This window comes from Echeneis naucrates, chromosome 8 (genome assembly GCF_900963305.1).
Source record: "Echeneis naucrates chromosome 8, fEcheNa1.1, whole genome shotgun sequence".
In the NCBI taxonomy this organism is placed as follows: domain Eukaryota; kingdom Metazoa; phylum Chordata; class Actinopteri; order Carangiformes; family Echeneidae; genus Echeneis; species Echeneis naucrates.
The window spans coordinates 8584216-8609400 of NC_042518.1; the positions used below are offsets into that span (position 1 = coordinate 8584216).

Here is a 25185-nt window from a genome sequence, read left to right on the forward strand (position 1 = left end):
TGTGAAATACTCCAAATTGCAGTACAATGCACTTTAGAGACCTGGTTGTCATATATTATGAAGGCTAATGTCCTCAGTGGAATGGGACAGAAATTGTGCTGACTCACCTCAGTGGAATAAGCTCTGTGTTTTTGAGCAGATTTTCTCTAGTTTGCAAAAATCAACCCAAAAATTAATACTGATTTTCTTACTGCATTGTCAGTTTGATTATTCAGTGCTTAGTTGTTTTTGTGGTGTGCTTTTTACTGCATTTCCCCACAAGGTGTCTCCCTTGCATTAGGGGACTGAAGACAACTTCTGTGTTTAACACGCGTTGTCTCAGTTGTCTACAGTGATGGTGTGTATGTATATGAGCAAATGTTTAATGACCTTTGCTACCGCATTCAACTTCAACTAGACTTAAGTACGAACATTGTAGAATTCTTTCCATCTTTTTTTTTTTTTTTCAAGTCTACTAAAATTTCCTTCAAAATGGCTTGATAGTCCAGGTTTTCACCATTCATTTCTTTTTTTTTTCTTTTTTTTCTTTTTTTTATTTAGTACTTGAAGTCACATTGCTACTGTGGATTCAATCGTTCATTCAATTTCCAAGCCCCTTTTGGGGAGAAAATATTTTTGTAAAATTGTGCCACTAGATGGCATTGTGGTAACATGAAATCCGGCTTCCCGGTGGAAAGCCAAAGCCATTTTGCATGCCCTAACCTTGTGATCTATGGAGTAATGCGTGCAGACGGGCATTATTATCGTCTTATTGCCCCTCATTCTAACTCATCTCCCTTTGAAGATCAAATTAGCGCTGTACCTCTGTGTGTACCGACAGAGATAAACTCAGAGTGAACTTCAATAAAGCCAACTGCTCAATTTGTACATCTGTCACTCTGCGGCCTCTCTCGGCCTTTCTTGTAGAAATTCTGTGAAACGGTGCAGATTTCCTTTTGCTCTCTCAGAATAAGCCCACATTCAGAATACTTTCAGAAATGAGGGGGGGAAGAGCTACAGAAGACCTAAATAGAAACGTGGAAACTGCCAACAAACACCAGTAATCAGCCACCAGTGGTTTTTGGTTTGGTTATTTCATTGTGATGGGGAAACTTTGTAGGTACCTCAGCTCTCTGTTGGCTTTGGTCCTGGTCTGTTACGCACTACTCAACACAATGAATGAGAGAAACACACAGGTGACATGGCTAAGTAACAGGTGGGGCAGCTCATGGCTTACTGACAATAATAGCACAGGTATAATGCCACTGAGAGTTGATTTCCCACAGGTGTCCTATTTATGCAGGTTTTAATATTAATCCAGCTAATTGCTGTACACATTATGTGCTGGGCCTAAAATTTTCAGGTTTGTAGCTCAACAGTATTTCAAGTCAACAGTAACTCATCGTTTCTGTTGACAGATGACAGTTTGATTTAAACTGTTCTCAACACCCAAATGCAAGTCCTCCTGCATATTGAACTGCTCCTTTAAAGAGGTGTGTTGCTCGCGTTGGACGGCCTACGCTTCTGTATCGTCCCAGTCTGCATGGCAAATTGTTGCTCGCTGACCAGTTTGCCTTCAACAAATCAGATGTCAGAGCATGTAGTTATTCAAGTTTCTGTCAGTTGGAGATTATAGGAAAGAATGCCATGGTTTGCAATCATCAGTGAAGTGTTCATCCACATATTGTGCAACCACGTCCATATTGAGTGTCCTTAAAGCCCGCTCTTCATACTGTATTTTATGTGCATACGTTGTCTTAGGTCACACCTGTTGCACTTGCACATGTGCATGTTAAATTGTCCACAATCTGCAGCTAATCAGATTTCTCCTCGTAGGTTCGTCACTAATAGGACTTTGGCCACCGTAAAGGTCTGTGCTGCAGTATTGCGTGTGGACGAGCGGCCTTCCACATAACCTTTGTGAAATGTATGTGCCCTCTCATCTCCTCCTTGCTCTTTAACCAAAATCAAACTCTAAACTGTTGGCTTATCAGAGCCGTTGGCCACTGTTTACTTTGCTGTGTTTTGTAATTTCTTTTCTACGTATCCCCATTGAAAGTGCAAGCTTGCGCTGCCCACAATTTACTTTTAGGTCTTTGCGGAGAGCTTGTTGGCGTTAACACCTGCTTCAAATCTCATTCATTTTCCAACCAGTGATTGCTAGCCCACAACAGAATTGAAAGGTTGCGACACCGCTCCCCGGCTGCTTATCTCTGCCATCTCTTCCTCTAAGCTCTCCAAACACACTGATCTCTTCGTAACAATCGATCATCTAAATCCTTCGGCAGCTTCTGATAACAGCTACCGCGGACTGGCTGAGCTGAGAACCTGACCAGACGTGTCCGAGGCAGACACACAGGCAGACAGGTACTGTATGAACTCTGCTGCCTTAAGGGAAAAGGATCCTTGTTTTTTCCGCATGCTCCTTATTGCAAAAAAAAATATGTTGAGGCATGGCAGAGCAGGTTGAGTGAGCAAGCCAAAGGTGGAGCTTAGGTCAAGATATGAGAGGAGGAAGTCTGAGTGTATATCTGTCTCGTTGATGGCTCAAGTAAACCTTCGTCTACTGTTTATACTGTTAATAATTGACTCTGCGGTTCACTGTCTTTCTGTTCCTTGTGCACAGCCCGGCCGAGGAAATCCTTTGATCTATAGCTTAATTTTTCACATGATAATGCATTTTCTAGCTACGGCATCCAACACACTTTGCAACTATGCAATAAAGCATTATATGGTGAGCATTCCTCTGTATCTACATCTTATTGCTCTTCGTGTTTGTTCCCTGTGGTGAATGTTAATGGGGTGTTGTTGGTGGCAGCGGCTTCTTTACAGGCCTTCTTAGTGAACCATTGCGCAATGGAAATTAGCAACTACGCCATCCTCCTATTCAGATACCCCCAGCTGATTGTTCCAACTTTCAATCAGCACCCACCTAAATGGAGTGCATGTGTGCTCAGGGCGTGTAAGGCGGGGTTGGGGTATTGGGAGGCAGGTACAGAGCGTAACTGACGTGAACACATAAACACATGCACATATAAACGCAAACTTATCCACACAAGGAGGACATTAGCAGCAACTGTTGTTAGCTCAGGTATTGTTTGGTGTGTTAGGAGGGCAGTTTATGTGAGGTGGATGTGTATGTTAGTGTGTGTTCCTCTGTTGGTTTACAAAGCCTGCACGCCCCCACCACAAACTCTGCCAACCTAGCCTCTTCCAGGCATCTCTCTTTCTCTCACTCTCACTCTCTCTCTCACACACACACACACACACACAGACATACACACCACCCTCTCAGTTAATCCCCAGTCCATACAAGCTGCAACTTGAAATCCAAGCCCTGTGTCCCAAAGTCTGTGCATATGAAAATGGATAATCCACCTTCAAATACAATCACAGCTGTGACATTTCTATAATCAGGCTATGCTGTGTTAGTCGTGCACTATGGGCTCTGTTTGGCCTGATAAAAGATGGGGGGGGGGGTTGGTGCTGCTAAAGGTGATGCTCTGGTAGGATGAGTCCAATCAAACCAGGGAGGAGAAGCAGTGTGCAGATCGGGTGGATGGGGGGGGGGTTGGAAAATCTGAGTGAGGTGGTCAGGGGACCTGGTGGTTATGGATGGCAAGCTTTCCTCCTTCAAGCTGCCAGCTTATCAACTTTAATGATGTGAGCAAGCGATGGCCAGTCCCTTTGCCCCCTGGGTCTCCATGTCCTTCATGCTTGCCAAGGCAACGAGAATGGCAGCGGCACACTAATAAAGACCCACATGGTACTGATTGAGATGTATTAAAGTTCAGTTTCCCTCGCTTGTGTTCACTCATTCAATGAATCATGAAGATGAAAGAAACTGGAGCAGCTAAGCACTTTCAATGATCCCATGTCTTCCCCAAATTGCCTCAATGTAGTTTTTTTTTTTTTTTTTTTTTTTTTTCTTTAACCATTTAGAAAGCAGCTTTTCTAAAATAATAATAATATAAACACTTTCCAGGGGCTAAACTGCTTTTCCAATCAGGACTTTAAATCAACAATGAATTTTTCTTTATGTTTTTGTTGGTAAAACCTGAGCTGTGGAGCACTGCAGGGCAAAATCATTTGCCAGTTCCCCTTCGACTGTAATTTTCGTTCTACCTTCCCTATCACCTCCTTCCCTTCCCTCCCCTCCCCTCCGTGCTTTGACTGAGCTGTTTTGGAAGGAGCTCCAGGGGCAGCATTCATTTAAGAGTCACATATAAACAGGCATTAAAAGGCAGCGTGGTCTTAATTAGCTGGAGCTGCTCATGTGTTTGGTGTGATTGTGTAATGTTTATACTTCAGTATGTGTGTGTGTGTGTGTCTGTGTGCATGTGGTGTCAGGCCACCATGCTAATCGCCTAGCCTGACTTTTATTGCTCAATGTAATGTTGTAATGATGCCGAGGATGACAGGCGGGGGACATTCGCACCCGAGCAGGAGAATGAACAGACGCCTATCGCTGACATTAATGACTGATGACTGATGACTGTTGCTGTCACCAAGAAAGAGCGCAAAAGCATCTTATCCTTTTTATTAACCTTGTCTTACCGTGCATTCTACCCGCAACATGTCAAAAAAAGTAAAAATAAGTGACACTAATTTCTTTCCTCACAAAACCCCTTCAGATTTGCAGACAGTAACTTGGCTTTCATACTGGATACTTGTTTTTCTTTTCGTGAAAGGCAACGAAAAACACTAGTTGGCAGGGTTTTTGTGGCAATGAGCTGCACTGGTCGTTGAGTGCAAACCATTTGCGTGTGCATGCGCCAGCATCAGTGATCGACTCATCCAGACCTCCACAGTTTCTCAGGTTTGTGTCAAGGATCCTGCAGCAATTATGAAATCAAAATAACTGTCTAGCCGCTCCTCTGACAAATTACCCGCCCCTCTTGATGTACAGTAAAGCAGCGACATTTGGCCCAGTCATAAACGAGCTACAAGAGCTGTAAAAACACCTTACGATGTCTGGGTTTCTGTAGCTGGGCTATTAAGCAGTAAAGCCCTATTGTAAAAATCTAGATTTGAACCGATATAGTTAAGGAGAGCAAAGATGAAAAGGGGCTTGCTCAGCCATACTTTCATAAACCCACAGTGGGCTTGGTTTTTACCGGTAAGCACACGAGAAAATTCTTTGAATTCCCCGGCCTCACACCCTCACTCTACTTTTGCCGCCCTGCAGCCAATACCCCTGGCAAGATGGGCTTGTTTGTGGCACATTTGACGTCATAGAGTTCAATTAGCTCCTCAAACGGGAGAGCTGTTGCTTTTTCCTGTCCAGTTTACAAAGATGCTTCGCTTTATAGTTTGCACATTGGACTGAATATGTAGATAAGATGTAACAGTTTGTGGAAATAGAAACATTTAACTCTGTGAACACTCCCACACAGACACACAGTAAAATTCAGCCATTGCTGTGTAGGTGGGCCAGATCGCACAACTACACTGGAAGTCACCCACGTGTTCGTTTGGACACACCACTCCCCTACCCCTTTCCCTTTGTCCCTCACCTCCTCTATCTATCTTTCTATAATTGTGTCCCAGACCCAGACAGGTCCATAAATAAACGGGGTCTCCTTCTCCTCAACCAGACCCAAGCCATGTTTATGTTCAGGCCTGTGTTGGGGGGCCATCTGGACCACTGGGCCCGCCTCGCCGCTCTCTGAGCTCAGGTGGAATCAAGATGTGCCACCAAACACCAGCATCTGCTTAATGGACTAACATAGGCTTAAAACATAAGCATTGGGTCAGTGGAGAAATGTTTTATTAAAGATTAAACAATCCTTTACTCCCGTCCCACACATTTTTGTTTTAACACTTTGCAGTCTTAGCATACTCTGAAGGAAAAATAAAGATCCAGATCCAGCCTCGCTTTCAGAGTCACTGCAGTCTGACAGTTATTTACTCTTCCCAGACGTTTAATGCCTTAGATCAATGATCAAATGCGCCAATCCAATAGAATACAAACTTTTTGGTCAGCATAATCTTCCAGTTCCTGCTTTAGTTTTACACAATCTGTAAAAAACAAACAAACAACAAAAACCCAGTGAGATAAAAAAAAAAATAAAATTTCAAGACAGACATTGGATCAGATTTTTGGTTTATTTACATTAGCTGGATGTGGTCTCTTGGTCTTTATTTCATTTGGTGCAGGAGCCAGGCTATTAAAACTAATGAACACTTATTACCTCGAGTTGGATCCTGAGCTCCTTGCTAAACATCCCCTCTGTAACTGTTTGTTTTACTTGTACCTGATTATTCAAACAGAGCAGTAAAACATGTGGCCGAGCCTCTGCCTCTGGTCCTTACAGGTTGTCTCATAAACAGTCTGATCTGTGATGCATGATTGGACATGAGAGCCGAAGTCTTTCTGTGAGTAAACACGGGTGGTCTTTAGTTTTCTTCACCCAGCAACTTGGTCTGAATTCAGCAATTTTTAAAGCATTTGCTACACATATCAACATGCTATCTGCCAAATTATTAAAAATCTAAATACTTTCCCTATTGAGCACAACATGGTTTTTATTGACTCGCCTGTGTGAATGTTTATTTCCCTCATTTTGTTGGAGAGAATGACATATATTTTTTGTTCTAATCAACACATTTCCCTTGCAGAAGTGAGAGCACGTGCAGAAATTTAAGAATATCATTGCAGATTCAATTAAAAGCTGATCTAATGCAATGCAACGCATGCCTCTTTTGAATGCACTTACATTTTGATAATGCGGTTATGTTTTCAATGATGCCATGTGTCTAGTTCACATTGTGAAATCTGCAGCTTCACCTCCCGGCCTTTTTATCATGGTTTCAACATCACCAACTTGATGGCTTTATAATTGTTTGCTGATCACCAGGCGTCAGATTGAAGACTGTAGTGACAACTGACAGATGCAATTCAGCGTGTACATAAAGTGTGTGCGTGTGTGCATTCGTCCGCATGTGTCTGCGCACATGACATCCTTGAGCGGCAGTAGATAGCGAGTGACACCTCAAAGTGTGTATTCCTGAGTCCTCCCTGAGACCTTTTGTGCTGCATATATCAGCCGGAACATCTCAGGTATTGTTGGGGTGAAGGAACGGGCTCTTTTCTTCTGACTCTTCTGCCAACACTTGTGGATTAATATGTGCGTACAGAAAGCATGGTCACATAAACAGTGTGTAAAGTTTCCGCATGTCTGTACCAATCCTCCGCCCCATCCCCACACACACACAAACACACGCATGCACACACACATGCGCAAATGCACAAATGCAGCCACTATTTTGCCCCCCCCAACCAAATCCTTACTGCAACCCCCTGCAGCACTTTTCATCCCTAGCTGGATTTCCCTGGAATCACAGTTGGCCATTTTGACTTATTTTAACCTAATTATTGTGAGAAGGTACGCTACTTAATGGCACCTTTGTTTGTCAAATATGAGATGAAAGAAAGGTGCGACTTTGCAAGAGAGACAGAGCGAGAGCATGGAAAAAGAGAGAAGGCGAGGAGAGAGAGAGCTTAGTCAGAATGGAGTGATAAGTCTGAAAATGAAAGGCAGATTGAGGGAAGGGCAGCGTGAAGGGAAAAAAAAAAAAAAAAAAAACCTTTCCTGTCTACTTTTCTGCCAGTTACTTTACCTCTGCACCACTGAGGAGGAAGCATATCAGCCCCTCTTTCAGTGAAACCCTATATGGTGAAATTAAAAGGTAGGGCTTCATGGGCTGCTGTGTCTAAGTCAATGCAGGGGTTCTAACACTCTTGTATTACATTTCGCTTAACATGCTATCATTGTAAAAATCTGTAATTAGATATAGAACACAAGGCACCACACCTATAAATCTAGCTCGATTATAAAGGCCTGTGTTGGCTTGATACTCGGACTCCACCTACGTCAGTGGCACAGCTGGCACTCTGGCTTTGTGTGTGTGTGTGTACTCGCAGGTTATAGACTATATCAGTCCCTGTTGTACTTAGTCATTCTACAGCTTTGCTCTAAAGAGTTTGGAGCCCTCACAACAGCGTGAAAGCTGGTTTTATGACCCCACTTTTCTTGTTTGTACTGAAAATCATAGAATATACTGGCAACTCAGCAAACAATGGAAAGAACAGATTAGAACATTACAAGATGACGTGAGACAACCAGATATTTAGCACGCGAATGGGCCCTGGGCTGCCGTGTAAAGCAACATAAAGAAACGGGGAGGTGAAGAGATGTGGGCCAAGCATTGTGAGAGAACATGGAAGGTCGACCTATATGGAAAGAGTTTGAGTTCCTCGGTGTGTCTTAACTCCAGCTAGTGGTGGAGGCAGTGCTGAATCCTCACTGCGGGGGCCTTTCTCTGCTCTCTCCTGGAGCGAGGGAGGCTCCATGGTGCTTGATAGTGCCTGATAGTTTTTCTTGGATGCATCACAAAGTCTTTGCTCCTTCTCCCCACACATCTGAAGATGTTTTTTTTTTTTTTTTTTGTATCACAGAAGAGATGACAGGGGTAATTCTTTGGTGTCTTGCTGCCCCCCAAGTGACTGTTTACTTCCCCTTTTTGTTTTACTTTCTCTCTTTTTCTTTTTCCCCTCTTATCAGCTAATCCCTCCCTGTATAGACCGGCCAATTAAGAAGCTTAGCTGATAGAAAATGAGTCCATTTTGGATGCACGGAATGTGTGGAAATGTCATGAAAAGGGGGTTTGTGACTGGCTCTCCAACCAAAGAAAAGGGAGAAATGGAGCCTTTTCGGATGGACTCATTTACCAAAGCGGAGTGTGTGTCGCCTCTCAGAGTTTTGATGTAGGCTGTTGAAAGTTGCACTGAAATTGCGACAAGCAAACATCATATCGTTGACTGGTTTTGTTACACAAGTTGGAGTTTCAGACACCATGATTACACACTTAACTGTAGCATTGCTGACCTTCATCTTGGATGCCGATAACAGAAAAGCACCAGCTTGCAGCATCTGAGCACACTCATGCATAGTTTCTGATCTGCTTACAAAGATTAGGCACAAATGACCTGGCTTATGACGCTGCAAAATGGTGATTAAAATCCATAGATTTATAGTTCTAATGCTTTCAGCATCTGCTTCGATTAGGAAAACAATTTTTTTCTAAGTCCAGTCAAATGAATGGAAGCCCTGATATTATACATATTCCTGAGGATCTCAAAAGTAGCTCTGGAGCTAGCAATAATTTAGCTTGAATCTTTTCTTATCCTTTTCAAACTAAGGAATTCATACTCGGCACACACTTTTCCAGAAGTCCATGTACATATAATCTACCTTAAGTCGACTGAGTGCCTCACCATTTCTCCTGTGAAGTTTGAGATTCAGCTGGGGGGGAATGAAAGAAACACTTTCTGTGTACAAAACATAAACTAGATGCTTTGGAACAAACTCCATGCTGTGCTGCTGGGAGAAGAGAGAAGAGGTGAGGGAGAGGAAAGAGGGGGTAATTGCCACATTAAGGGGAAGGAATTCAAAATAAATTTAATCTCTCAATCCCTTTCACCCCCCAAGAGGTTTACAGTGAGCATGCTCCGTCTTGTTGCAAGACACAAGGAGAGCACAGAGAGAGTGAAATGGAGACAGGGAAGAAAGAGGGTGAGATTCTGATCGAGGTGACTCGACTGGCTCCTAACCAGAGTGAACTTTGTGTGGGAAGGGTCACACTGAAGTGGAAGCTTTTTATGCACCAACTATCTAGCCATGTCTAAGTTGGTCGTACCATGTGAAGTAGCCCTGATGAACTTTGCTGCCAAAGCCACATTTGCATTTACTCCTCTCTGTCTATTCCCTTTCCCACAGTGCCTCAGTCAGTAGCTGAATAGTGTCATCCAGACCCAGGAGCATGTTTTCAACCTAGCCAGGCACACTGCACCAGCTAATTGTCCTGACTGGCACATCATCAGGAAAAGGAAGGAAATGTGGAGGCACTGTGTACGTCAATAATATCAGTTGCTGAGGTGTTTGCTTGGACTTAAACTTTGCAGATTTCACAGGTCACAGACAGGATGATTGGAAACCAGACGCTTAGCCAACTAAGTGGGTTCTCGAGCTCAAATACCTTGCTGTGATTGTTTTCAGTCCCAGTTTTCCATCAACTAGAGACTTGCTGAATAAGCAATTGGTGTCTTGGAAGTCATTGCATCCTGCCCTCTTTCTGAAAATAACTTTAGGTGTGCAGATTGCCCAAAGCCAGGGTGAGGCTGCATAAGCTTGTGAGGTGCAGAGGCAGGGTTAAAGGCCTGCTGGATTCTACCGTAATGTCATTGTGTGGTTTGGGCTCTCACTAGGACATATGGTGTGGTGTATTTTTATAATATAATCATTCCTCCTCCTGCAACAACACTGTTAAAACTTTCTGCATGCTGGGGCAAGAATTCAGTCAAGAGCCCCGCTGACCCAGACACAGCAGAGCATAAACAATGGAGCTCGGGCCTTTGCAACCCATGCAGCATACACAGATACACAACAGACAGGCAGAATTGCACCACGCAACCTTTGTTGCAAATTTCTTGCATTATTTTACCGAAACAAATGGATGCTTTTTACATATCTCATTGTTTTTAGATGATTATTTCCAACTTGGGGCAAAGCCGCTTGCAATGTGGGGCCCCTTCCAGTGGTTTTATTACTGTGGTGTGTTTACTTGGCCAAATGTAACCTGTGGTTTTCTGAGGTGAGTCATCTTCCGCTGTCAAGGAGGGATGGCGAGGTCAGCTGGAGTTCTTTCGCCTAAAAGCTGTTTAAGTGACATTGATTTGCTTCTCAAGTAGTAAAGGTGGAGTGAAGATAGTTCCCCAGGCCTGTAATTATAGCTGTTCCTGATGCACCATTCATGCATATCCTGTCTTTCTGCATTTATCACCTGAAAATATCTATCCACTGTACATATAGTTTAAAAACAAGGTCCCTGAACTCCTCACTGGCTTTGAAATGAAATTTATTTATGGTATAGCTGCTGTCAAAATGATTTGTCTCCTGGAAAAAAAAGAAAAGAAACACTCTTCATCTGTTGCATATCTTACTTTGAGTGATTTTACTTGATTTCCGTGCCTTCTGGTTGATAAAACACTTCCTGTTGAAATGTCAGCTTACCTGCCGCTGGAGGACTGACAGCATGATTGAATTGGATAATGGGATTGTCTCTGCTGTCTCCCTTCCGCTCATTAGGGAAAAACCAACCTGGGTTTTTTGGGGGTGCTGACAGGCCGATAAGGTGTGATGTGGTGCCCTGCACATGAACATACTAAACCCCTTGGCTGCTGGGTGAACACTGTGCTCTGTGTTGATGGGGACGACGGGCACACAGATCATGTTTCGAGCAGAAGCAGGAAGTGAGAATTGGAGGGTTCCTGCTACCAGGCCCCTTCTTTCCTCCTCATCCTACATGGGGCCAAACTCAAACCATGTGTTCTCACCCAGTGGACGTCCACTTTAAGCTGGCCTGGCTCGCTGGCAAGTGCTGTGGTCTCCTTGTGATCTCAGGAAGTAGTCAGCCCCTCCTTCTTGCCATTGTTATTTGAATCCCTTCTCTGTGTAACTCCACTGGGGTCTCTCGGGGAAAGTGGTAAGTGATTCCTCTCTGTATCCAGTCCCTAAAGAGACACCCCTCCCTTTTTGAGCATTCATTCAAAGTTAGACACACGATGGATGTGATTGGGGAAGTACAGTAGTCTGTCCCCAGGGCCAAAGGTCATTTCCTGATACTCAAACTGCCACAGCTTAACCAGGACCAGATTAAGAAAAATGTCTTAAACTCACTGTGACAATTGAGCAGCCAAGATAGTTACATAGTTGCCCAATAAATATATTATATGACTGGTGCATGTGACCAGTGAGTATCAAACCAGTTAGAAAAAGCATTGTTACATAAGCATAATTATATAATTATTTATTTAAATGACTTTTCTCTGACCATATCTCTAAAGTTCTTGTAACGTCCTCTGCCTCACCCATTAAAACTCATTGTTCCCTTATGTATGCCCATGTGTGATGAAGTGGTGAAGAATGCAGTGCAAAAACACCTCACAGGCTTGACCTCAGTCATCTGTTTCAGCATAAACATTGTTTATATTTGCCAGATGGTGGCTGTTTGTGCGCTGAAGTTCCACTTGAACACCGGAGAATGAAGCCGAGGAGCTCAGTAAACTGTGTTGTCAGACGGAATAATGTAGTCAATAGCGGCATGTTGTGGCATGGGAATACCCCTAAGATGGTGTATGAGGCTGATTAGGTGAAATACCTGTCTCTGCTCTCAATCCTTGCGCTTCAAAATGGCTGTTTACAGAAAACACAGGTTGATGAAGGGATAATCTGTGAAAAATATATGTGCCACTTTTTTCCCTTCTCTCTCCCCTACTGGCTTTTGTCGCTCTTCCATTTTCACGGGTTGAGAAAGCTGATTCGACGGCAGAGTGTGAGAGATTGCGCATGCAAAACGAGTTTTCGCTAATTCTCACAAGACTCCTGCGTCGACATTCTTGCTGCCGCTGTCAGTCCTTTTGTCGAGGCCCTTGGTCCTGGCCTCGCTCTTCTCGTCCGTCTCATGTGAAATGTCATGCCTGAGACGCCTGCCACTGCTCGTTTTTTTTCCTAATGAGACATATTGTACGGACACCTGTGGGCTGCCATTTCCTCAGTGAGGGGGGCGGTTGAGGGATGGGGGCGTGCCAGCATTGCTAGCTCTTAATCGAGACGCGTTGACTAATCGCCCAAGGATTAGGCTCTCAGACAAGGCCTCTTTCATTCTGACGCTCCATATACTGCAAAGACTCTGTGTGGAGATGGAGTGGGCGGGGGAAAGTAAAGATTTTGGGGTCTGGGTGGGGGAGTACAGATGGCATACTGTACCTGGATGTGCTTTGTTTGATCATGCCTAAGCCAAATGCATACACACACACACACACACACACACACACACACACACACACACACACACACACACACTCACAAACACACAAACATAGTTATTTCCCGAGGCGGAATCTTTCCCCGGCTCTCTCGGCGGAGACAGCTCTGCATATTTCTCACACCAATCACCTTCTGAACCCCTAACAGCAGAGGAGCAAGAGGATACTCTTCCCTTGTGCTGCATAACTGCGTAAATGATTTTGAACAATAAAACAATTGTACCATCACGCTTCATGCCTTCTAATCACCCTGCCGACCACACCAAATGAAGGTGACTTGTTCTTGGGAACTTTGCCATTCTTTCCAGCCAGCTTACAAACAAACGCACACATACATTTGTGCACAAGCTCTGACTGAGATTGAGTTTAGCATGCCGTGAATGGTTTGTGTATGTGTGCTCAGGAGTGGGCTGTGGACATGTATATTGTTGTATGTAAATGAAGCGGGGAGACACTGTTGGGCTCTGTGGTGTAGCTTCAACCTGATGTTGCCCAGGCCTCTCTGCTGTGCATTGTAGGGTTTGATGAGGTCATTCGTAACACACAGTACATACAGACACATAGGGATAGGCAACGCACAATGGCGAGAGCAGAAGAGAGAAAAAGAAGAAAACCATGTATTGGAAATGGTCGTTTGCTGAACATACATTCTGTCTAAACATCTATCAGGTGGAAAGAACAATTTTTAAACCACAGCTTTAATTATGGGTTTGATTTTTATTTATTTGCTTTTTTTTTTTTGTTGTTGTTGTTGCAAGAGCTCAATTACTGTGTATTTTTGGCCATGTATTCCACACACAATGAAGCTCTGCCACTGCACAGTTTGACTATCTTAAGCAGGCTTTAAGAGCACACCACTTCTAACTTTCTTTTTTTTATTTTTTTATCACACTTTGCACGGCTCCCTCTAAAGTCACAACAACCATAGATAATTATTTTCTACCATATGAAGCACTTTGATGTGGAGAAATTGTTAGACACAGAAAAAAGGTTCAACAGCCTTTGAATGTGGAACGAGCAAAGCTCAATATGATGTGTTAAATAATATATTTCCTACATGGAAGATGCCAGATCTGTTTGGCTCACATGCCACCGTAACCCTCAAAGTGGTGTGCCCACTGCTGCTTCTGGACACAAATGTCATAGTTATGCATGTCATTAAGTGGGATGCTGCGATAAATTTTTCAGGATTCTGTAATTTTACAAGGACAATGCAAGAGAATGCAGTCATTTTCTAGATGAATGTGTGACATGTAAGTTTTCCAGGGTTTGTCACACACCTGACACATTTGCTGGTTCCTCCTAAAGCCTGGGTGTTTCAGGTTTCAAACACACCTATAAGAGCAACCTGCCACAAACTAAGCCCCCTCTGAATGGAACATGGTGCAGAGCAAGCGTAGGCCCAGGACGACTTTGTAATACGACAAAGGAGAGCAAACACCTCAGTGATTCTTGTCTTTCTGAAGGGCTTCTGTTCTGGGGTGGCTTGTTCCAGAGATCTTCCATTGTTCCCTCCATTAACTCACACAAGTGTCTGTTTGCACTGAGCGCGCTCTAACAGATAGGCAGGGGCCTTCAGTTTTTCTCCTGCCTGATTTGTCGCACTGACAGCGTATGCAAAGGTCACGCATGTGCAGCAGGCAGCCTGCTCTCAGGTGTGCAATGACAACCGCATGTTTGCTCTGTGAAATTGTGCGTTCTCAACAATGTACACTCTCAAGTAGCCCCCGCTCAAACACACGCAGACAAAGAAACCTGCGCAAGGAAACGGCCCTTCCTTGAATATCACACCTGTAGAATCGTGAACTCCCTCCTGAAACTGGATTAGAGTTATTATTTTTTTGTTCAGTTGCACCGTTGAACTTTTGAGAATCCATTTCTCTAAACCCCGTTCGCCTTGGAACGCACACTGTGGCCTGTTGTTTGTGCAGTGACAGGAGCTGGAAGGGATCTAGCTCGGCTGTTTGTGTGCTTCTTTCAGCTGGTGTCGAAATCTCTAATAAACGAAATAAATTAAATAGCACTAAAGCATTTGCGGTTGGGCAGGTAGAAATTCAAGACATGCTTTACAGAGGATGGGAGGGGCCAGATAGAAGCTGAGGCTGCAGGATATGAATAGGTCTGTGTGTGTTTACGAAGCACAGAGCTGGGAACTAAGTGTTTGGCCCTCCAGGTGTATGTGCCAGTGGTTGTCGAGGCTTGTGAGGGCCGCTGCGGAGGTGGCTACGTGACAGCTGTAATGATAGGTTGTGGCGGGTGAAGACGTGTGTGTGTGTCTGTGTGTGTGTGTGTGTCCTGCAGGCAAGTGTTAGCTTGGTCTTGGTTCCTGATGACATACGCATTCACACACAAAAACTCATGCACACCGTTCACATCCCACGCAGTGCGAGCAATTAGACACATGACATCAGGACGTGTGAGCACTTGCCACGTAAAGAGGGCCAAGTTCTGTGGTAGCTCCGTCTGAAATGCAGGTGTTTGGATTTGGTGACGGAGAGGTCAAGCTCAGGTTGAGCCGTAACCCAGCAGAGAGGGTCAAGTGCTGCTACCAGTCTGATGACCTGTTGTCTAAACAAGATCATCCGTGTTTGCAGCTCTATGGGGACGAATCTGTCAGCCTCTGTGGTTTCCGGTTTGCCTTATTTGCATTAAGACATCAATAAAAAATCTCCCTCAAAACAATCTGTGGCTTCCACAGTCAGATTGATAATGAAAACTCACAAACTCCAGAAAAGAAAGCGAAAACTGCGGGAGAAAATAACTGACAGGCCAAAGAAGCCAGAGAGGTTTACTGTGATCCAATGAACATGTGACATGCATTCACAAAACTGCTTTCAAGCCCTGTTTCGTTTCTCAGTGTGAATCTAACCAAATCCTGCAAATATCCTGCAAAATAAACAAAGATTTATTTGTGGCCTGGGCATGCATGGCTGCACCATGCAAGCAGTGTCAAACTGAGATGTTTCTCTAAAGAATTGAAGGTGATTTTAGAGATGCCACATAAGTAATTTGATTTTCCAGACTTCGTTTCCACAGCGCTAAAATCTGTAAAATTATGTTCTACAGTAGCATCCCTCTTGTCTAATTTTATCATCAGCATTATAATCATAGTCTTCCATTTGTTTAGATGCTGAAAAGAATATGAGCTCAGCTCTGCAGATGTTTGAATTTGTTTCTTGTTTTATGACAAACACATACCTGGAGCTCATTTACTGGGATCTTCAACACTCTCCCCTCTCCTGTCATTTACAGTAATGTATGAAGATAATAGTGCTGCTTGACAAAGATACTTATTGTTGTGGGTTGCAGCGGGGCCTTGCATCTCGGGGAAACAGAACTGGCTGCGGCTAACTGCCCCACACAATGAAGCTCTCAGGAGAACTGTAGCGCAGCCGGGACGTTCCACAGTGGTCTCACCACTTCGGCCGCATCCGTTCACCCAGTTGTGCTCGTCTCTGTTCTGTGACACCGCAATACCTGAAAACAGATTCACAAAGAAAGAAGAGAGACAGGGAGCAAGAGAGACAACAGACAAACCATTGTCTACACTTACATAGGATGGACTCAGAACTACTCATGTCTGCATGTCTGATCTTAAAGCTTTGGCTGTGGTTTTCCGTAAGACGGTTTGTGTCAAGGTGACTCTTTAACATGTCACCTAACATATAACCTCTTAAAAGCTAGACATGTAGCAGTAATTATATAGGAGACAAATAACTTTCAGAAGGCGTCCAGTCATCCTGCAAGTGGCAATTTGCCACATGCTGTGGAGTAATAAAAATTGACTCCATAACAGATGAGCAGTTTGATTTGGTAGCTTTTGTCCACAAAGCTCAGATGCAATTGTGAGGTAGATCTGTTTGAGTCCTGCTGAGATTATTTTTCTATTATTTTTATACTTGAGTTGGATTCTAATGGAGCTGAGTTCAAAGAAATGAAGAGGATATTTCCTGCTGTCTCCAGGCTTAGTGCTAGTTCAAAGATATCCAACTGTTGACAGAAGCTGGTCCTCTCAGGAGCTCTGACTTTATCCTACTGTAAAAAGGAGCTACATCTCAACTGCTTTAGTCAATCCTAGACGATACAATACGATATGACCCCCCCATCCCCGCGCTCTGTCATAGAAAGATTTATGATTTAGACAGTATTAAGCTGTCGGGAGAGAAATAAAAGCTTCCTTCTTCCATTCCTGACTCTTGTTGTTTTCTTCAGTTAAATTTTTTTCTAGTCCGAGAGACGGCAGTGCCCGGAGGCATTGTCAGCGCTTATATTTATGATTCTGTTGGCAGAGGAACAATAGTTCAGTTTAGACAGTGCATTCCTGATTATTGACACATTGGTATGGAAGGGGATTAGTGAATGCCTTGGCTCTCTGATTCTTCAGCTCTGGCCTGCGAGGAACACCTGGGTGTATCCATGACAACAACGAACAGTGATTTCACCACCAACCGGTTCAACAGAGAGTCCGAAGTGGTGCTGGTGCAAGGACGATCACTTAAGAGTGGAGAAGTATGGAATGTGTGCCTGACATGTGCCACACAGTGAGCCCCTGCAGAAATTTAACTTCCCTTCTCCTGAATGAAACTCATTAAATGTCTTTTCTTTTTTCCACAAGTTTCTGCATTGCGCATTGAATAGAAATAGTTTTATAGGGTGGAGACGGTGGTTTATAGTTTCTGCCAAAGGAGCCCGTTCCATTCTGACAGCCCTGATTACCTGTGTCCGGCTAGCCCACACGTGGTCTGTGCTGAGATGGCCCGATAGCTGGGACTGAGGCAGCATTGTTGTAGAAGCAGTTGCTGAGGGTCTCCCAATGACCTTCTCCACAATCTTATCAGCAGGAGCCCACAGGACCCATATCAGGCATCCTGCAAAAGACTGACATCATGGGCTCTGCAGTCTACCCAGAGTGTATTTTGATTCCTGAGAACATGCAACTTGGCGTCAAGAATATGAGAATGTACTGTCTTGCATGCATACATTTGCAACACGCGCCATGCTGTGTGTGTTGTGTTGCATAACATTGTTACAATGTCTCTTCAATATAACAACTAAATGAAATTCAGGATGCAAGCATTGTTGACATTTGAAGTGCAAGGCTGGTAAAAGTTCAGTGTTGTGAAATGAGAGTTTACAAAGGCTCTTCTCAAAATTATTTAAAGACAGACTGCAATGCTTTAATTTTACTGAACAGCCCAAATTTTGGCCTTTTTCCAAGAACACCCACATTTGATTGACAATTTAAATTAGTCAAATGTGCATTAAGAATTGCATTGCGTTTTAATTTCACTGACTTTTAAATGCCCTGGAGAACAGCACAGCAGGTTTTTGCGGAGCAGCTGCAGGGGTGTCGCGTTCAAGCATTTCTATACACTGTTTACGTTTCCTGAAATGCATCCTTCAGCGTTGAGCAATTATCTGGACTGGAGTTAAGACGGTTGATTCTGTTCATTCACCTTCTACAGCTTCTCGTGCATTGTGCACTGACCTTAAGATCAGACTGATGTCAAATAAAGTCACTGTCTCTACATCCCAAAGGTGATCTTAGTTTACAGCAGAAACTTAATCACAAGTTCTCCTTTAATGTGTTACTAACAAGTACTGGTAAGTGAGGTATTTGGGGTATTCAGCCACTCTGTTGTGTGTTGTATGAGGTGATACTGGCTGGCAGGCCAGACACCTGACAAATAAGGCAAGAGGGGGAAAGTCCCAGAGTTTGGAGGCCATCTGAGTCGCATTGACTCACTGTTAGCTCACCTGGCGTGTGTCATAAAATAATGATGCTTGTACAGATTAGAATTTTCCACCTTTTAACCTAGTCTGGTGCCACACCATGATAAATGGGGAAATGTTTCTCATGGGCTTTCCATCATGAAAAAAAAAAAAAAAAAGTTGTTTTTTTTTTCCGCCAACCAGGTGAAATTGCACCATTCACAGTTAAAATGCAGCCAAAAAAAGTTGCACTTTTTATCGTATCGGTTTAGTTTTCCAATGAGTGATGATTTGAAACAGTCAACGTTCCATAAAAAAAGCAGACCAAAAAAATATCTGACGGAGTGACAAAGAATTTAACAGGGAAGGTCGCCTGTAACTGCTGGCTGCTAAAAATAACAGAGAATTTGTCCAAATAAAGGCAAACGTCTCGTGCTCTTCCTGATCTGAGATGTGCAGAAGACCTATAACTGGAAATGAGGGCCGGGCAGAGCAGATTGGAACCAGAACAGGCCTGTCCAGAATGGTGAAAAGTGGTTGTGTTTGGCACTGTCACTTTTGTTGACAGTGTCAGGTTCTCATGCCTTATTAGATTACTGTCAGCAAATGGAGCACCATGATGACATGGCCTGCACAGTGCCGTCGCCGTCGTTCAGCTCGGCAGCCATGTTTTTAAGTAGAAATGGACACTTTCCTATTTTAAGTTACTGTGTTATGACACATGTAACGTTGAGACACTAATCACTGTGATGCTACTGGGCCACCTGACTCACATTCTCCCCTGTTCCTGTTAAGACACATGATAACATTTTGGTTTCATCATGAGCATAATTGTTGTATCAGCACAGTCATGCTGATGAGGAAGTTTTGTATATTTTATTTTTTTCCTGATTGCTCATCACTGGTTGGGCACTCGTGCACTTGCCCTTTTGGAACCAAATTCCCTTGCCAATAATGAAGAAAGTTACAGGCTCTAACCGTGGTCTTCTGGTGCAAGGCAGCGTGGGAAGTTTGGTGAACTTCCTGACCCCACGCACCACCACAGCACATTGACCCTCATCACGTGACAAAGGAATGTTCCACATCTTTTGTTTTAAGCTCCATGGCACTCATGGAGTTGAGAGCAATTTTGCATACTATAGAATAATCACTGGCTTGGCATTTTGCCTCCCCATTCTCTTCCTGTGTTATTCTGAAGCGGGATTTGCAGTCAGCTCTCTCCTGCATCTTTTAAATCACTTCAAGCGCCGCTGAAGCCTTTTTCACCCAAAGCGGGCACCAATCTAATGGCATCATTTGGGCCTGCACACACAGGGGGAATCGACCCCTTTTTTTTCCACGCTTAAAGTTTTGTGAAGAGGGGAAAACAAAAGGCCGGCCCAGTGAAGCGCATCTCTGCTGGCGGGCTGAATAGAGGGGCCCCTTTCATGGCTGTTTATGAGCACCCCTCTTCAAAAACACACATACAAATCACATCCAGTTCTCCCAATGGCTCCTCTGATACGAGGATGATGGCAGGGAGCACAGGAGACAGGAGGGGACGGGGGCTCTTTCCCCCTTTTCATGTGTTCCAGTTGATGGATTTCCACCCAGCGTCAGCCGGACTTTACTATGGGATCTATCAGCTTGTTTTTGTGGGTTTAATCACGTTACATAAGAGCAAATCCAGCATTTCTGTCTAAAACATCATTAAAATGTTTCATAGAAGAGATGCTGGATAGAAGGCAGGAGAAGAAAAGGAGGCGTCGTTATGAAACTGCCTGTTGTCCAAGGAACACAAGATATAATTGAGGGGGAAAGTAAACCAGGACAGACATTGTGACTGTTTGATAGTGTATATTAAGTATATAAGTATATATCACTGGAGCTTCACCTTTTATTATTTATTAATAAAATATTATAATTTATTTTAAGGGCAAATCTGATTCACAGAGCCAGAGGTGATACTTTTTAAACCCCTCGTTTTGCCTGACCAAAACAAAACAAAACAAAAAAAAAAAATTGCCATTCATTCATTATTTTTCATTCATTTATCCTTCAATCCAATATTAAAATATTTTCAGATTAATTCTCAGTCAGTTGTACAAGTTATTTCAGAAAATTTTAAGCTGTACGTTGACATTCATACAAACTAACATACTGTGTTCCCTCTAAACTGTAACTGTTGTGGCATTAGTGTGTAAATGTATCTCTTTATTGCCCCCCCCCCCCCCCAAAAAAAAAAAAAAAAAAAAAACAACCCAAACTTGTTTGCACACCTTTTTCAGTGGGTGAGAGACATGAGACATGAAGGCTAGAGGGCTAGCAACATTTTAACAAAGTGCAAGTCATCCTGCCACAGAGTAAATTTTCTTGCAGCTACCTTTTTCCACTTTGTGTCATATGTTGTTCAACAGGTAGGATTTGACGGACAGGAGGAATGCAGGCTGAGGGATGGTGTTTTGCAATGGCAGTCCATTCTTTTGGTGTTCTTAAGCAAACAGAATGGCGCTATGTCCTGTTTTTTACGGGTTTCACACGTCACTGTTCAAACTCTCAAACAGGCTGGTCCCCATGAGTACATGGCGGAGAGCAAACAGTGATCTAATACTTCACCACTCTGACCTTCTGCTAACTTGATACACACATAGACAAACACACACCTTTTCACTAATGCACTCACAGTGTGCAGTGACAAGGGATGTGCAAAATGTTCATTTTGATCTTGGATTTGTGTGCTTTATTTGTCATGAAGCTAAATAAAACAAAGCAACAGAGATGGGCGACATGTTGAGGCAAACCAAATCTCTGGTTTCATATAAACATACTTAAGCCTTTCTGTGTGATTAATGCAAGGTCCTTCTGATACAGTGCAGCCCTCAATATATCCCAATTAGGAGCTCATGATTGTAAAATCAGTCTTTTTTAAGTGCAAGGCTGGCGTCATGAACGTGGGTGATGGGTGCTATAAGTGACATTTAGCATGCGAGTGCCGCTTTGCAGGCCCGGTGCGCCGGCCTAATTGTGCGTTTCTTTAATGTGTGCAGGTCAGAAGCATGGAAAAATTCAGAGAAATTTGTGGGAAAGTTTGAAAGCTCATAAAAAAATGGATTTTCAAAGTGCTCCCCGGATACCAACAAAATGGGCTCAAACAGTACGATGTGTCGTTTTATTAATGGCATGGAATAAATGTTGGGGAAGCGTGCAGTGCTCCCTGGTTGGTGCGGAGTACTGTGTGTCTCGGGCTGATTTAGTTTATGTAAGTATGTGTGAAGCAGTTAGCTGTGCATGTGTCCAGACTTGTGTGTCATTACAGCGCGTCTTTACACTACTGCAGAGACTGCTGCCATGTTGTCCTTCTCCACAAATATAAAGGGAGCGAACACCCACTGCCTGTGCAGATCCCTCTGTGATCCTCTCTTTAATGTTCTTTTCTTTTCCGCTTGTTTTAAATCAGTTGCTGATGTACAAGGCGTTTCTTTGTGGTTGCGTAATGGAGAGCAAGCATAAGACAGGAGAGAGGGAGAGAAAGGTTTGTCTAGCTGGGTTTCACGTCCTACTGTGAGCTCATATTTCTCAGCCCGCTTCACAGTTGTGGGTAGCAGGCTTATCGTTGGCCTCCTCAGCTCTTTCCGTCATGCATGGCCTACCTTAATCTCTCTTGTGTACTGTAAACCGCCCCTAATAACCCTGCGTACGATTAAAGCAAACATCTTAATAACAGCCCGCCTCATTATCAACTCGCACTGGGAAAATGAGTGGTTCAACCTCACCTCTGTAATGTGGCTTACAAATAAGCACAAGTCAACCTGTCTGTGTGTCTTTTTGTTTAAAACTTGTTGCTTAGTCAAATTTTCCTAATTTAAAAACTTAACTAACTCAAAGAGCTTTGGTGTTTTTATAATTCATTCATTCATCTTCTCCCGCTTACCTGTTTCCCGGGCACGGGGGCTGCTGGAGCCAATCCCAGCTGACTCTGGACAGGTCACCATCACAGGGCCAACACACAGAGACCAACAACCACTCACACTCAGACCTACGGACAATTTAGAGTCACCAACTATCCTAAACATGATGTCTTAAGACGGTGGGAGGAAACCCATGCAACCAATGATATGCACCGTGCTGCCCATTTTTTATTATATGAATTTTAAATATATCTTGTATATATCTATATCGAGGAAGTCAGCGAAGTTCAGGCTTGGATGTGGGCTGTTGCTCTAGAGGTAGCTGTTTACTGAAATGTGCTCACCTGCTTGTTTCCTTCTTTCACTGCTTTCTCTAAATCTCAATTTTTCGGGCTGACAAACAAAGCTTAAAAAGCAACCCATCAGTGTCAAGAAGATCTAAATGTTTCTGTGTGGCAGAATGGATGGATCAAGCAAGGTCAGGTCTCGAGGGGAAGTGAGAAAAAACTATAATAAATAAGGCGGTTATTTCTTGAAAGAAGGATGTTACAGTGTCAGAAAGAATGCGTGGTATTGTGCTGGAAGGCGTTCTCGATATGACATTAGGCCATTGTAATCCCGCTGTGTGTGTTTTCTTCACCTGTGGCTTCCTGTCCACACATACACAAGCATTCAAATGCCTGCAGATGTTTACACAAGGTCTATATAGCCAACAAAGATATATGATGAGCTGTCAGACAGACTTCCATCGGCAGGATCGAGATGGGGAAGAATGCGTCTGTGGCCGTGTCACGGTTACACCTGTGCTGTCTGTGGTTTCCTGCGGCGGTATAGCAGGGTGTAATCCCTAACATCGCCTGTGTTTATGCTTGTGTTTTAGTTACAGGACTGATAGTTGCATGCTTTGGAGCTTAGATGGGACGTCTGCTTCACCTACTCCCCAGCCTGGCCCAGGGGCATCTTCCCCAGCCTGCCACACACAGTTTCATCCCTGTCATGTATGGATACAGTAAACAAACACAGTAGCATGGTTATTGAGTCAGGCAGTCTTTATTCACACCAAAATGAATTCACATGCAAAGTTACATTTCTTGCCTATTCATTCTGTTTCTTAACATCAAGGCTGTTCTCTGTTAAAGTTTGTTATGTGAAAAGGTTATTTATGCTCAAACTCTGTTCTAAAATTAGAAAGGAGAAAATAAAAAGTTGATTTGAACTTGGATTGGTATAATGGGATCATTTACAGGGAACATTAAATTGTGGTTGTTTCCTTATGTACTCTGAGTATTTGAGGAGGTCTTTTTTTGTTGTTTTATATGGTTAGTATTTCGTCACGAGTGACGCCGGCTGCACCACTGAGGTCATGAATGGGGAGGAGAAAGTTCTAGTGCCAGTGACTGAACTCACTTTTTATTTTCGTAAATATGCTAAATTTAGAGCTTCAGCCACAGCCAGAAGTTGATCCCAAACTCCCCGAATGACACACCTTTCGAGAAGTGACTCTTAACATCTGGTATTTTTATCATAATCATACTTTTTCCCTTGTTTTTTGTCTTTCTTTTCTCTTTCTCTGACAGATGTGCTATAAATGATGCACTTCTGTTTTTCATTTCTAAGATTTGTTGGGTGGATTTTTTTTTTTTTAAGACAATATCCTAATTCCCACTAAGGGAAGAACATGCTTAAGCAGTGTTTATGAAAAAGTTGCTCTGACGTGAGTAGCTGTGGAGAACCAGTAAAAATTCATCTCTGCTAACACACCCTCTCCGCACTCCTTCGAGCAGAAGCTCTGTTGTAATGGTAGCATTTCAACCTTTTAAATTTAGATTCCCAATTAGATAATTGGGGTGGGTTTGTCATTTTGGGGAGCAGACCAAGCTGTGATGGTGCATAAAGTTACACGTGACAACTTGTGCTGACTAAAACAACACTATGTAATGTCTAATCTAACATAAGTACAGTGTTGAAGCCTTGCGGTTCCTTTTCTGTATGATGTGACACTGATGTGATCCACCCGTTGGCCGTCTGTTATTTCTGCCTTTGACCCATGATTGTCAAATAGAGCTCCGGTCCGCTGTAAAGTGGTCACTGTTTTGGATCCCCGTCCTGTGGGTTGAGGCTTTGAACCGTTTTCCATTTGTACCTCATATTACATGTTCTAACATGGTTGCACCTAAATTAACCCAGCTGAACAAATGGAGAGTGAAGAGTTGAGCAGCTACGGCAATGGAATACTGTATATTCAGTGTGTGAAGGGATGTTTATCCTCTTTAAATATATATTTTTTTCTCTTTTTTTTTTCAGTGATGGAATCCAAATTCCTAGAATAAGCTGTCAAGCTTTAATTGCTTCTTGGGATCTTTGGTGAGTATAAGTATTTCTAAAGAGACTGAAAATATGCAGAGTTTGCCTGTTGTGTACAAAGTTCTGCCACTGCAAGGTTTTTGGTTCAGAACGGTTTTTCTCCACAGCTCTTGTGGCTAATCCAAATGCTCTAAATCTTCTATCCGTCAATCAAAAGGTGTAGATGTGGTTTAGTCTTATTAAGCTGATGGAACTCCTATTTTACTGTAGGAACAGTGGCCAAATGTCATTAACAATTTTGCTGAACATGGAGTACTCAAACAGAACATACAACCTTATTTTTGTTGCGGTGTCCTTCAGAGATTACTCATATTCTCAAAGCGGTATCTTAACACAAATCACTTAATTACACTG

At 43.2% G+C, this 25185-nt stretch overlaps 1 long non-coding RNA gene across 1 annotated transcript in view; it reads left to right on the forward strand.

The window, feature by feature from the left end:
• LOC115047011 (uncharacterized) overlaps positions 1-25185 on the forward strand; it is a 46759-nt gene that overhangs the window by 7237 nt on the left and 14337 nt on the right. Inside the window, exon 2 of the long non-coding RNA XR_003840995.1 lies at positions 24772-24831. This is a non-coding gene — a long non-coding RNA (uncharacterized LOC115047011). The remainder of the gene's footprint in view (positions 1-24771; positions 24832-25185) is intronic.